This window comes from Microtus oregoni, unplaced genomic scaffold, assembly GCF_018167655.1.
Source record: "Microtus oregoni isolate MIOR12 unplaced genomic scaffold, Mior012 000050F_003, whole genome shotgun sequence".
NCBI classification, from domain to species: Eukaryota; Metazoa; Chordata; class Mammalia; order Rodentia; family Cricetidae; genus Microtus; species Microtus oregoni.
In genome coordinates this window covers 1,070,767-1,083,427 of record NW_024543227.1, presented here as the reverse complement: position 1 = coordinate 1,083,427, position 12,661 = coordinate 1,070,767, and positions in this window count along the sequence as shown.

Sequence of the window (12,661 nt, the reverse complement as noted above, 5' to 3'; positions counted from 1 at the left end):
GACTACTCCATCCCTATATTCAGTACAGTAGAGTGCATGAGCGTTCTCATCGCCTTCTTCCCCTCCCCATGAGATTTCTCTCCCCTTACTCTGCCTTCTAGTAGAACAGGGGAGAAAACAGTGAACTCTCCATGCAAATCCAGCTCCTGGAGAAGAACCAAGTGTGGTGTGGTCTTGTCAGCCTGTTACCTGAGCAAGAGTGACAAGATCATGTGGGACTCACCAGGTGAGTCATTTCCTTTTCTCTTCCCATCCATGTGACCTGCAGCGGATCTGCGATGCCTTGTAGGAACACATCCTGTTGCAGCAGGGTAGCAGCAAGAGCAGCACACTGTGGAACAATGGCATTCATAGACTCCCCAGATGACAGAAGTCTGCATGGGTTCCTTTAAATGACCAGGACTGAAATGGAAGCCATCCCTTCAGACCATTTCCTGAATGGGTCATGCATTTCTGCATCACATTTGCAGGGAGTGCTTATTAAAATGGTAGAAATCTGGGTCCACACTAGACACCGAATCAAACCCTGTGAAGTGTGGTGTGGCATAGCCACTTCTTTCTGATGGCTGTCCACGTTAAAAAGTATTGCTACTGTGTTTGTTATTCTGTCTTCTAGGATATGGAGTCACAGACTGCTTAATTCCATACCGTGTTCTCTTGCTACTCCCGTAAATACCAGTGTGTTACATGGCATGTCAAATACGCATCAATTCCTTCATATATATTTATCCAGATATTCACATACTGGCCTCTTTTGTGAGCACCTTGTTCCTGCACTGTGAAGACTAGCACGGGTTCCTGTATTTTGTGTTAGATAGGCAAACTGTCAGTAAGCAGAAGAAATCAGTAATCAGAGCAATTCCATGTATTATTGGCGCTTTAAAGATCATAAAGGGGACAGGAAATAGTTGTGATGGAGATTGTGGTACGTGATGTTACCCCCTAAAGTTTTCAGAAGTTAGCATGTGATCTGAGTCCTGAATGGCAAAAAGAAGCAAGGCCATGCATAAGCCATGTTATGGGCGTGCTTGCCCCCATGGAGAACAGTGGATCTAAGAGCAGGGGACAAGGCCAGTGGCCAGAGCCTTGAAGACAATGTGGACACTGCTTGGGGATAGGGTAGAAAGGAAGATGTGTGTCGTTTTCAGCTGACTATGACATTTGGATTATATGATCAGTGTGGAAGGTGAGTTATGGAATTGACATGATTTGATTCCTTTTGGTGGAAGGTGACTTGGCACTGCACAGAGAAAGGCCTGGGGAGGGCGGGATGAGGGAGTGTGTGGAGACAGTGGAGATGGTTCAGAAGACAGGGGAGGGATGGAAGTGGATTGAAAGAGGGATGAAGCCATGCTGCAGTGATCAGCGTGAGAGCTGCCCTGTGCAGCCTTGTCTGGGAGAAGGCAGATAGCACCTGTATGCGCTGTGCATTTTCCTTGTGGAGACGTTGCTCTAACATCTCTGGATTTGTCTGACCACTTGGAGACACAGTGCTTCCGTTTACTGACATCAGTTGTTCCACGTGTATTTGACACAGGGTAGTTTGAATACCCAAACTAGTTGTTGTAAAACTTAGTAATTTAACAACGTGTCAGCTGATGAATAATTTTCAGATGTAAACTTTTCTAAGTAAAACTAACTGTAGAAGAATTTCCAAAAGAATAAGAATCTAACATTTGTCTAACGAAAAGCAAACCTAACGTTTAAAGTATTTTTGAAAGTGGTTGTTCTACAGCATGTACTGCTCTTGGCAGTTTTACGGATGAAGCGAGTAGGCTTTAGGCAGAGTCAAAGTGAAATCAGTCTCTAGGTGCTGCAGCTCCTGCTTGTCCCTATTCTTTCTCCAGGAGACTACTGCCTTTAGAAATGCGTATTTTTGACAGGTGGGCGTGGCACACACATTTAATCCCAGGACTCACGAGACAGAGCAGTATGATGTCTGAGTGCAAGGCCAGCCTGTAATTCCAATTGCATACATCAACATTAGTCTGTCACATATGCAGGAACTTCTGACTGGCATTTAGAGCAGATGTTGTAACTAAAGGCCCATAAAATCAATGAGTGAGCATTCTAATGCTCTCAATTCAGAGTGGTAAGCACAGCTCAGAGATCACAGCTCACTCTGTTTCGTGCCTCACAGATATGCCCAGCCTGTGTTTGGAAAATGGGTCCAGCACATCCAGGCTCAGGGAAGCAAAGTTGCTGGGCCTAGGAAGGTTCCACATCTCTCTGACTCTAGAACAGTGGTTCTCAGCCTGTGACTTGTGACCTCTATCCCCCAAACTATCTATCCCCCCCCAAACGTCTATCCCCCAAACTATTTCCATTATGATTCTTACCTGTAACAACTTTACAGCGATGAAGTAGCAACAGCAATAATTTTCTGGTTGGGATCACCACACATGAGGGACTGTATTAAGAGTCATGTCACAGCATTAGGAAGGCTGAGAACCACTGCTGTACAGATATCCAAACACAGAATCCGGCTTCTCAGATATGTCTGGGATCCCTTCATCATTGTCCCCATACTCCTAGGGAGGCACAGCCCCACATCAGGACACCCACACTCACATCTCCGTGCAAGGGAAATCCTGTTCTTCTTTCTCCGTCATTTCTATATCCACACACTATGCTATATTTCCAAATTTTCTTTTTTTATGTCTTCAGCACTGAGCTTAAGGATGTGTCTGATTCTTTGACCAACCTTTTTCCTGTTTTGTGATTCTTCTGCAGGGTCTGGGTCATTGTTCTGCACACACAACCACAGAGAGTACAACAGCAGCCTCCAGTCCCTTGTTGCTGACCTTTGAGGAAGCTGGGCATGTAAGGTAGGTTTGCTCTCAGGAGACTTGCTCTCGGGAACAGGATGTCCTTGCCAGAGGCTGGACTCGAGGATGCTGCAGCACATAGATCTGCCCAGCATCTGTGGCCCTGTCCGAAGCTCTTCAAAACTGTGGTGGGAGCACATGTGGGGATTTTTAAAAGTGGTCCCTAGACACTGGTATGGCTCCCCTGGCAGTGCAGGACATTCCCAGCTATATTCTTGATTTTTCTGGTAGCTGTTCAATGAGAATGCTATACCATGAAAAGAAATCACTGGTGAATTTAAAAAGCCACAGTATGGGGACTGGCGACATAGCTCTCGAGGCAGAATGATTGCCTAGAATGGAAATTGCTCTGTGTTCTTTGACCCTCTGGGCATGTTCACCCTCACCTGTAATACCAGCACTCAAGACGTAGAGGCAGGAGGAAAGAGATGTGAGAGTCATTACTGTTTATGAGCGTATGGGTCCCAGCACCCATGGCAGATAGCTCACAACTGCCTTTAACTCCAGCTCCATCAGGAGTCAATGCCTCTGCCCATCATGTGCATACGACAGACAGACAGACAGACAGACAGACAGACAGACATAATTAAAAGTAAAAATAAATCTAAACAAGAAAAAAGAAGAATCAGCTCCAGGTCATTGAACCAAGGGGAAAACACAGTGGAATTTAAAATATGAACATTATAATGGCTAATGGACTTTAACAGTCTACAGTCTTGCTGGAGAGATGTTCAGTGGTTAAGAGTGCATTCTATTCTTGCTGAGGACGCAAGGTCTGTTTCCAGCATCCATTTCCAAAATCCGTGATGGACCGTACCTCAGCTCCAGGAAGGTATGACCTCTCCTGACCTTTGTAGGCATGTGCATTAATGTGTAAATACACACACAAATATACACAACATAATTATTATTAAGTTATGCACATTATTTGCCTTAAAATCATTTACAAATTAAAATAATTGCTGTGAAACATTAAAGAAAAATGCTCAAATGCCAGGCAATAATGAGAACAGTTTTCATTCGCATTATGTGGCAAATGCGTGCACTTCCAGCTATTTGAACACTGGGGTTACAGGATCATGACTGCAAAGAAGTTTCAGAACAGCCTGAATAGCATAGAGAGGCCCTGCCTCAAAATGAAAACCAAACAAAAACCAATAATATCTCAGAAAATGTGAAATTTCTTAGGAAAACAATCTTAGAGTACATGGTTTTTCAAGAGATGTGGATCATTATAAAATAATTTTTTGCAGGGAAATCAATGATAAAATTACTTATTTCGTGGGAATTCAACCATATACATGTAGAAATGGAATGAAAATGTTACTGGGCCGAGAAGAAAACAGTAGCATTAAGAATGTGTTTACATTAAAATGAATACTTGAGCTGGAGCAGTGTGCTAAGCTGGGAAGACCAGCAGCACTCTGAAGGCTGAGGGAGGAAGGGGAAGAGTCCCAGGCTGGGCTGGGCTGCTCTGAGACTCTGCACTAAACACACAAAGTAGATATCAGGACTATTATCATTCCATTCACTGTGGGAAAGTTTCAACTTAGTTCTGTCATGGGAAAACATCCTCTTTTCACTGGATGTTAGGCAGAGCCCTGTGTGTCCCTGGCAGACACATTAAAGATTACCATCCCCTAAATGGGGAAGTGACTTCCTCACCACCACATACAGCAAGGCGCACAGAAAATGGCGGCTGGGACTCTACTCAGATAGCTCACTCTCAGGAGATTTCCCTGCAGACAGCCCTGTGCCTTAGGGGTAGGAATAAGCCCAGCAACAAACACAGATTTCCTTATGGTAGTACATGTGCTTTCCTGTGGTGTTTGAAATTTCATATCCAGGAAGGAAAGTACTTTAAAGTGTAATCTGAGAAAATACTTGTGCTTGGGTGGTAAAAGTAGGGCTGGGGAGACAGCTAAATCAGTAAAGTGCTGGCCTTGTGGGCATGAGGCCTTGAGTGTCATTCCCAGAGAGCATCATCCAGAAAATGAAGATAAACTACAGGAGGAAAAGTAGCAGGTGTGGCGGGACATGCTTATGTGTGAAGGTGGAGGCGAGCCCATCCCTGGAGTGTGCTGACGAGCTAACCCATCCTGCCTTGCGTGTTCCAGGCCAGTTGGAAACCTTGTCTAAGAAAAACATCAGGGGGATGGCGCCTGAGTTACAGCACCGGAGGCTGTCTTCTGTCCCCTGACCTCACGCGCGCGCACACACACAAACACACACACACACAATTGCTCACGCACTCACAGGCATGCTCGAACCCACAATCGCGCTTTGGATAAATGATTATACACCTTCCATACTTCAGGAGAAGTAGTCATTTTGTTGAGTTTCTGGAGTAGTAAAGACGAATGTAATCTATTCTGATGCTGTGTGCATGCCTCTGTGTGTGTGTGTGGTGTGTGTGTGTGTGTGTGTGTGTGTGTGTGTGTGTGGTGTGTGTGTGTGTGTGTGTGTGTGTGTGTGTGTGTGTTTACACACAGAGCTCCACCATCTCTATCTAATGAGGCTGCTTTATGTTAGCCTTAGACTGGGATTGGTCTCCAATCTCGGGTTTACATTTGATATACCTAAGATGTCCAGTTTTATGTGCCAGGAAAGTATAATGAAGTGAAAAAACACTGCCTTATCTTATCTAAGGTCCCTTCAAGTCCAGGTTACAGCCAATGTTCCCTCCCACCCAAATATAGACGCCACTGGGCCCAAGACTCTCACTGATGTAGTCCCCATTATGGCCAGGAGGTGGCATTCAAACTACATGCCTACATTTATTTTCTTTAAAAGGGCTGAAGTTTTATGGAATAGCAATGCGTTTTTAGTGTGTTTGGAAAGCTGGCACACATATAGAGCAGTTCCATTTATGGATTGCAGCAACTGTAGTGCTCCGCAACTCACTTCATCCTCCCTGAGTGTAAAGTGGGCAGTGCACACGGGATACAGAGTGGTGCTCTGTAGAGAATATGAATGTGGTGGTCACCTTGAATCCCCTGACTCTGGGATGGATGGATTTCCTAGATTTTATATCCCCTCTCCAGGAGGCTGTGGTACAGTCCCCAGATCGCTGCCTCCCAGGCAAGTTGTATCCTGGTCAGTCACTGCAATTGTGTTGCACCATGCCTGCTGGGGACTTCCAAGAGCAACCTGGTGTTTGTGGTGTGGTTCCCAAGTACGCTTCCATGGTGTTTGTGGTGTGTTTGCCATGTACTTTTCGATGAATATGCTCTGCATATGGCTCAGATGTAATATGTATTCACCCTTACGATGTAGAACAAGATTGGGGCCCCTTCTCTATTGCAGGAAGATCTCCAAAGTATTTCCTTTACCTCACCATCATTTTGGAGCCACTAATTTGATATTGAAAGAGAAATTATCCCCTGTGCCCTACAAGAAGAGATAACACAGAAGAAAAGAGGCAGGAACCCCAAGTCCATTGACAGCCACAGGACATTGTCTGAGCTACTGTTCTGTTGCTGGGAAGAGGCGCTGTGCTGAAGAGAATTTACAGAACAAAGCATTAAATGGGGAGCTTACTTTCAGTGTCAGAGGGTTAGTCCAGTACCATCACTGTGGGCAGCATGGCAGCAGGCAGCCTGGCAGGGCACTGTAGCAGAAACTGAGAGTTTACATCCTGATCACAGGCAGGAGGCAGAGGGCTTTTGAGACATCAGAACTCACCCAGTGACACGCCTCGTCCAATAGGGCCACACATCCTAATCTTTCTTAAATTATTCACCATTGAAACATTAACCATAGGAGCTTACGGGGACCATCCTCATTCAAACTACCACTGTCATGTAAGGGATTTCCTCTGCCCCATTAGCAGCTACAGAGGGAGAATTGGGGCTGGTTGAATACTCATAAGTGCATTGACTAGAATCTGTTCCAAGATGTCAGTCATTAATACAAGAGACTACTGTGTGACATTTGGGGCAAGCAGGAGGCCATTCCAGTTACTTGTCTAAAATAATGTGCTCTTCAGAAGACAGTAATCCCCTTTTGGCCCTCTTCATGGACAAACCTGCGTATACTAAAACTGTAAAGACCTTGAGCACACAGGAATTTATGAAACACCATCTGTCTTGGTCACTGTTCTATCGCTGTGAAGAGAAACCATGAGCAAGGCCACTCTTATCAAAGAAAGCATTCACGTGCCTTGCTTATAGTTTCTGAGGTTGGTCTGTTACCATCACGGCAGGGAGCATGGTGGCACACAGGCAGACATGGTGTTGGAGAAGTAGCTGAGAGTTCTATTACCTGATCCACAGGGAGAGAGAGGCTGACACTGGGCCTGACATGGGATTTTGAAATTCAAAGCCCACCCCCAGTGGCACACTTCCTCCAATGATGCCACTTCTACTCCAACAAGGACACCACATCATCTAAGCCTTCTCAAAGAGTGCCCCTCCCTGGAGACTAAGCATTCAGATGCATGAGCCTATGGGGACCATTCTTATTCAAACCTCCACACCACCTCCAGACTCCAAGAGATTTGAGCTCTGTGTTTGCCAGGCGCATATCCCTGGGAGGGTCTACGCTGTAACTATGAGAACATTAGCAGACAAAAGCTTCCCTTTTGTCCCACATATTAATGCTCCCCCATTTTTCTGCAAAGAGGATTGTGAAATTTCTCTCTTTTGTAGCATAAGGTGACTTTCTCCCCACTTTATGCTCTTATAGGGGTAGCATAAACACAATTTGGCCAGTAAGGTTTCCCTTCCAATTCTGCAGTTGCTTCTAAGATACAGTCTGAGCCATTATAGCAGGATATCAGATGTGCACATAGCCAGAGTTTTGTGGAACTCATCAATTTCTCAGACATGCACAGACAGGTGTTCTCTTCAGGTTCTTAGCTGACTTTGGGCAAATGAAAACATTGTGCAACTTACTAAAACGGGAAACTCAGAGATTTGAATTGTCCCGCTGCTTGAAGAAGCAGGCCCACTGGTGAAAGAAAGTGTCCTTGAGTCATTCCTTGTGAATGGGCACAAATATCCACAGGGGAATTTCCTTTTGTAAGAAGCAGCTATAGAATGAGATGGTGGAACATGCAGGCAGGGTACTACCATATTAAATTCCTAACACACTGAAGTAAGTTAACTATGTATGCCACCCTTGGGGAGCTGGAAAGATAGATGGTTCATGAAAAGAAAAATAATCTGTTAAAATTGGAGGCAGGTGGCTAGGTGCGCACGCCTTTAATCCTAGCACTCGGGAGACAGAGGCAGGTGCATCTCTGTGAGTTTGAGGCCAGCCTGGTCTACAAGAGCTTGTTCCAGGATAGGCTCCAAAGCTACAGAGAACCCTGTCTCAACCCCACCTCCCAGTGGAGGCAGGTAACATCTGATGATTTATGTCAGAATGGCAGGACCGCAAGGCATCTAGCCAGGGTCTATAACCATGAGAACTGGGGCGGCTGATGGGGATTCAAGGATCCATGCATTCAGGGCAATAGAGAAATCAGTACACTCTGTTTTGTGGCATCTTCTGGCCACAATAAGAAAGCTTTTGAGAAATTACATTTCCAGTGATTATCTCTGAAATGAGCCAATGGATTTTTACAGAATTGAAATACTTCACATACTATATGGTACATAGAAGGACCTCAATAGATTCCACCCTGGCCCAACTTTCTCCTTCCTACCATGGAAGCAAGGAGAGTGGCTAGAATCAAACAGTATGACTCACATGGAGGCCACCTGGAATGGTAGCCATAAAAAGCAGCCCACACTCATGCTTGCATTGAGCTTCAGGCTTTGGAGCCATTACTGTGATGTAAGGTGATGATGGTGATGGATTTTAGACTGTTTCTTATTAACTTCTGTCTGCTTGATGTATAGTTCAGCATCAGAACATTGATATTGGTACTGGTAATACTGATATTCAGTATCAGATTTCCGCTGACTTATAGTTGACAGGATCATGCACACACGAGAGAGAGAAAGAGAGAGAGAGAGAGGCAGAGAGATCATAAGCCCCTGACTCTTCAGCCGATTCGTTGTAGCATCGAGATTCCTGCACTGTGAAGTCCTCTGCTCCATTAGCTTCACCATAGACATAGGGTTGCAGACTGAGCTGTCACAAGCACACAGTTAAAAGGAAAAGGAATGGGTTTGTGTGATTCCTCATTAGCCTTGTTCCGACTGTGTAAGTTGGGAATAATGATGCCTTCCTCCTAGAATGGTTAGGAGTGAGTAATGTTAAACATATGATGGCTGAGATGTGTGCAGTTGTCAATGAAACTGTAGACAAAGATCCCGATTCCACCTTTTCTTTCCTCTGGAGAATGTTCCTGAAATTCCTGTAGTTGTTTCATCTGGGACTACTTTCATATGAGTAGCTATTCTGCTCTCTCTCTCTCTCTCTCTCTCTCTCTCTCTCTCTCTCTCTCTCTCTCTCTCTCTCTCTCTCTGTGTGTGTGTGTGTGTGTGTGTTTCTCTCTCTCTCTTTCCCTCCCTCCCTCCCTCCCTCCCTCTTGCCCTCCCTCCCCCTCGTGTGTGTGTGTGTATGTGTGTGTGTGTCCCTATAAAAAGGATTTTTCTCTTTTATTGAACATACTAGACAGTGTCACCACAATTCCCAGATGCTCATAGTAGCTTTACGAACAGAAACACAATGTTTCCATCAAGGGGTGAAGAGATAAAGCAAGTGTGCTGTCCAAAGCCTGTCATCCCAGCATTTGGTAAACTGAAGCAGGGGTTCCACTCGGGAGCTCCTATTTGAAGGGGAAGGAGAAAAAGTAAAGAGAGCTCTCCGTGGTAGAATGTCTGCCAACAAGCTGAAGGGCTTTGGTTCAATCCTCAACACTGCTGCCAAACAAGTCAATACGATTCATCCATATGTGCAACGATATGGGAAAATTAAACATAAAATTTGTGGATGATACAATACGAATCAAAAAGCCCAAATCAGGGACTGGAGAGATGGCTCAGTGGTTAAGAGCACTGACTGCTCTTCCAGAGGCCCTGGGTTCAATTCCCAGCGCCCACATGGCACCTCACAGCTGGCCATTCCAGAGGATCTGTTGCTCTCATACAGACATACCTGCAGACAACACTCCAACATAAATAAAATAAAAATGAACTTTTAAAAAGCCAAAATTGAACTTAACAAAAACTCTCCTGTAACAATTTTGTAGGGGAACCCCTCCCCTGCAGGAACAGATCTGTTAAGTCGGGGAAGCCTTTCCCTGGAACAAGGCTAGCTATAGGCTGTTTGTTATGCTTATGGTGACTTTGTGGTCGGGATTGCTTTCCAACCGAGCTGCACTGAGTACAACTGCTGTTTAAGCTGGAGTTAACCAGAAGATACCAGTGATCCAGTGGGGTGACCTCTTGCGTTCTGCCCCAATTTTTTCAAGGAGAAGATGGGCTACTTGGAAAGAGTCAAGGGTAGCACACTCCCTTAAGGAGAGGATCCCATATCTCTGCTGCCCTTGAGCCTCCTTGCCCCCAAGTTTCAAAGCAGTAACCAGTCCTTTTAGATCAGTGATCCCTGCCTCTCTCAACCGTGCAAGGATGCCCACCTCAGGGTAACCACAAGAGAAGGAAAGAGGGACACCGTTCTCTTAATCACAACCCCTTGTTCTTGATCAAAACCTGCCCATGTTGTCAAAAAGAGGTGTCGGGTTTCTATAGCAACTGGGACGCACTCAGTCTTCCCCCAAACCGGAAATGACTGTGTACCCACCCCTTCTTCAAGTTCCCCCGCCCCCACTCCCATTTCTGAGAACAAAGCACCTTTCACCCTTGAGGCCACCTGAGAAAAAACGTTCATTAGATTAGGATGAAGACCATTGACAGATTTTAAAAGTACGATTTTAGCTGCAGAATGTGCTTTAAAAGACATTTTGGTCACCATAATGACGTCATGTTTCTAAAGCAATCGCGATGCTAGGATTGTTAGAAAATCTTAAAATGTCTCCACATGGACTTCTTTTCCATGCCCTTGCCTGTCCCTGAAAGAAAACTCTTTTAAGATAACCAAACTAATCACAGTCTTTTGAAAAAGTGTGCCAGGTTGCTTTCTGTTAGCAGAACCCTGTGCAAGTTTTGGAAGCAAATCACATTAGCGGCAGTGAAACCCTGTTTTCGGTAGATGAAGTACATCTAACTAAAAACTTATGGATCGCCTTGATGACGTCAGGTTACTGTGGCAACAGCGACCTGCAGTCTTATCCTCCACTCCAGCACTGTTTACACACAACCTTCCTTTCCCTTATCTTTCTCTGAAGGCAAAACGCTTGCTCTTTTGCAGGCTACCATCTTAAAGGGGGATGTAGACAATTGGCAAAATTCTTCTCAGTTTCTGGACAACAAACGCGTGTCTGTTTGCAGGAGTTTTGTTTGCTATAATTGTGAATATAGGGGACTTTTATCATCAGAGAGACCCACATGTACTTATTATGAAACTGCATAGCCTGTGTTCAAATCTAGCCTTTACACTCCATTTGCCTGCATCAATTCCCATATATTTAAAGTCAGGCAATAGCTCCGTCTCATAGGTTGTGAGAATTTTTTTAAAGTATAACTTACCATTTAGCGTCAGATAAGAAGGAAGTTATTATTGCATATTATTACGATTCCTTTCACAAAGCAATGTGCCTTACCCTCTCTGAGGACTGGGTGGGGGTGGGGGGAGGGAATGGGAGGAGGGGATGGAGTCGGAACTTGGATTGGTATTTTTAGAAATCTAATAAATTAAAAATAAAAAAGATTTCTTTCACCAGTGCTATTATTATGTTGATTCATAAAGATAGGTATGGATTAATATACAGATATGGCTTTCATCAAAGATGGTAACGCCATGCCATTTGCGTTCCTCAGAAAGTATGAGTTACTGGGCTGACATCATGGTTTAACGGGTAAAGCACTTACTGCCATGGTGAAAGTAGAGAAACAACTCCCAAGAATTGCCCTCTGACCTCCACGCCTGGGCTGTATTGCTGATTTTCTTGGTGTCCTGTGCTATTGTAAATGATAGCTTATGCTTCCTTTTTTAAAGACTTAAAATTACATTTATTGATGTATGCGTATGGCGACAAAATATCATAGTTTCCCATTATGTTTCCTCTGAACTTTCCCAAAAACAGCCACTTGAATTGGCAGAAGACACCTCTGGGTACCTACTGAGCAGAGTACTAGGTTTGAAAAGGAACCTTCCCCCACCTCCCACCCCTGCCATGCTCTTGTTTTGAACGCTTGGTCCAGGCTAATGGCTCCATTTAGGAAAGTTGTAGCTTCTGAAGGAGATGGAGCCTAGTTGGAGAAACTAGTTCACTTCGGATGCTTCTTTGGGAATATGTTACCCTACTGAGCTCTCGAATTCCTGTCAGGCAAGTGATGAGTACCTTTATTCTGCCACACACTCCTGTTCTCATGTTATCACGTGGCTGATCATTTGTCTTCTCTGTAGTGGACTGAACCAGGATTAAACCTTTCTTTCTGGAAGCTTTACCTGATGTGTTGGTCACCCCTTTGTGAAAAAAACATCTTCATCCATAGCATGCTAGCAAGGAAATATTTGTGACTGACTCCCGTGTGTGTGCCTTTGTGTCTGCTGAGCTAGTTGTCTCGTGAGTGTCTGGGAACTGTTTTGTTATCATCTCTTGTCTCACTCCAAGAGTGCTAAAATGACACGCAAGTAATCTCTCACCTTTATCTGAGTTCTGGGTATCTGAACTCTGGTCTTCATGCTCTTGTGGCAAGCATCTTACCCTTGGAGCCGTCTTCTCTCACTCACATTTACTCTCCCTGCTATATTCTGAAGTCTGTGACTCAATCTCTCTCTCTCTCTCTCTCTCTCTCTCTCTCTCTCTCTCTCTCTCC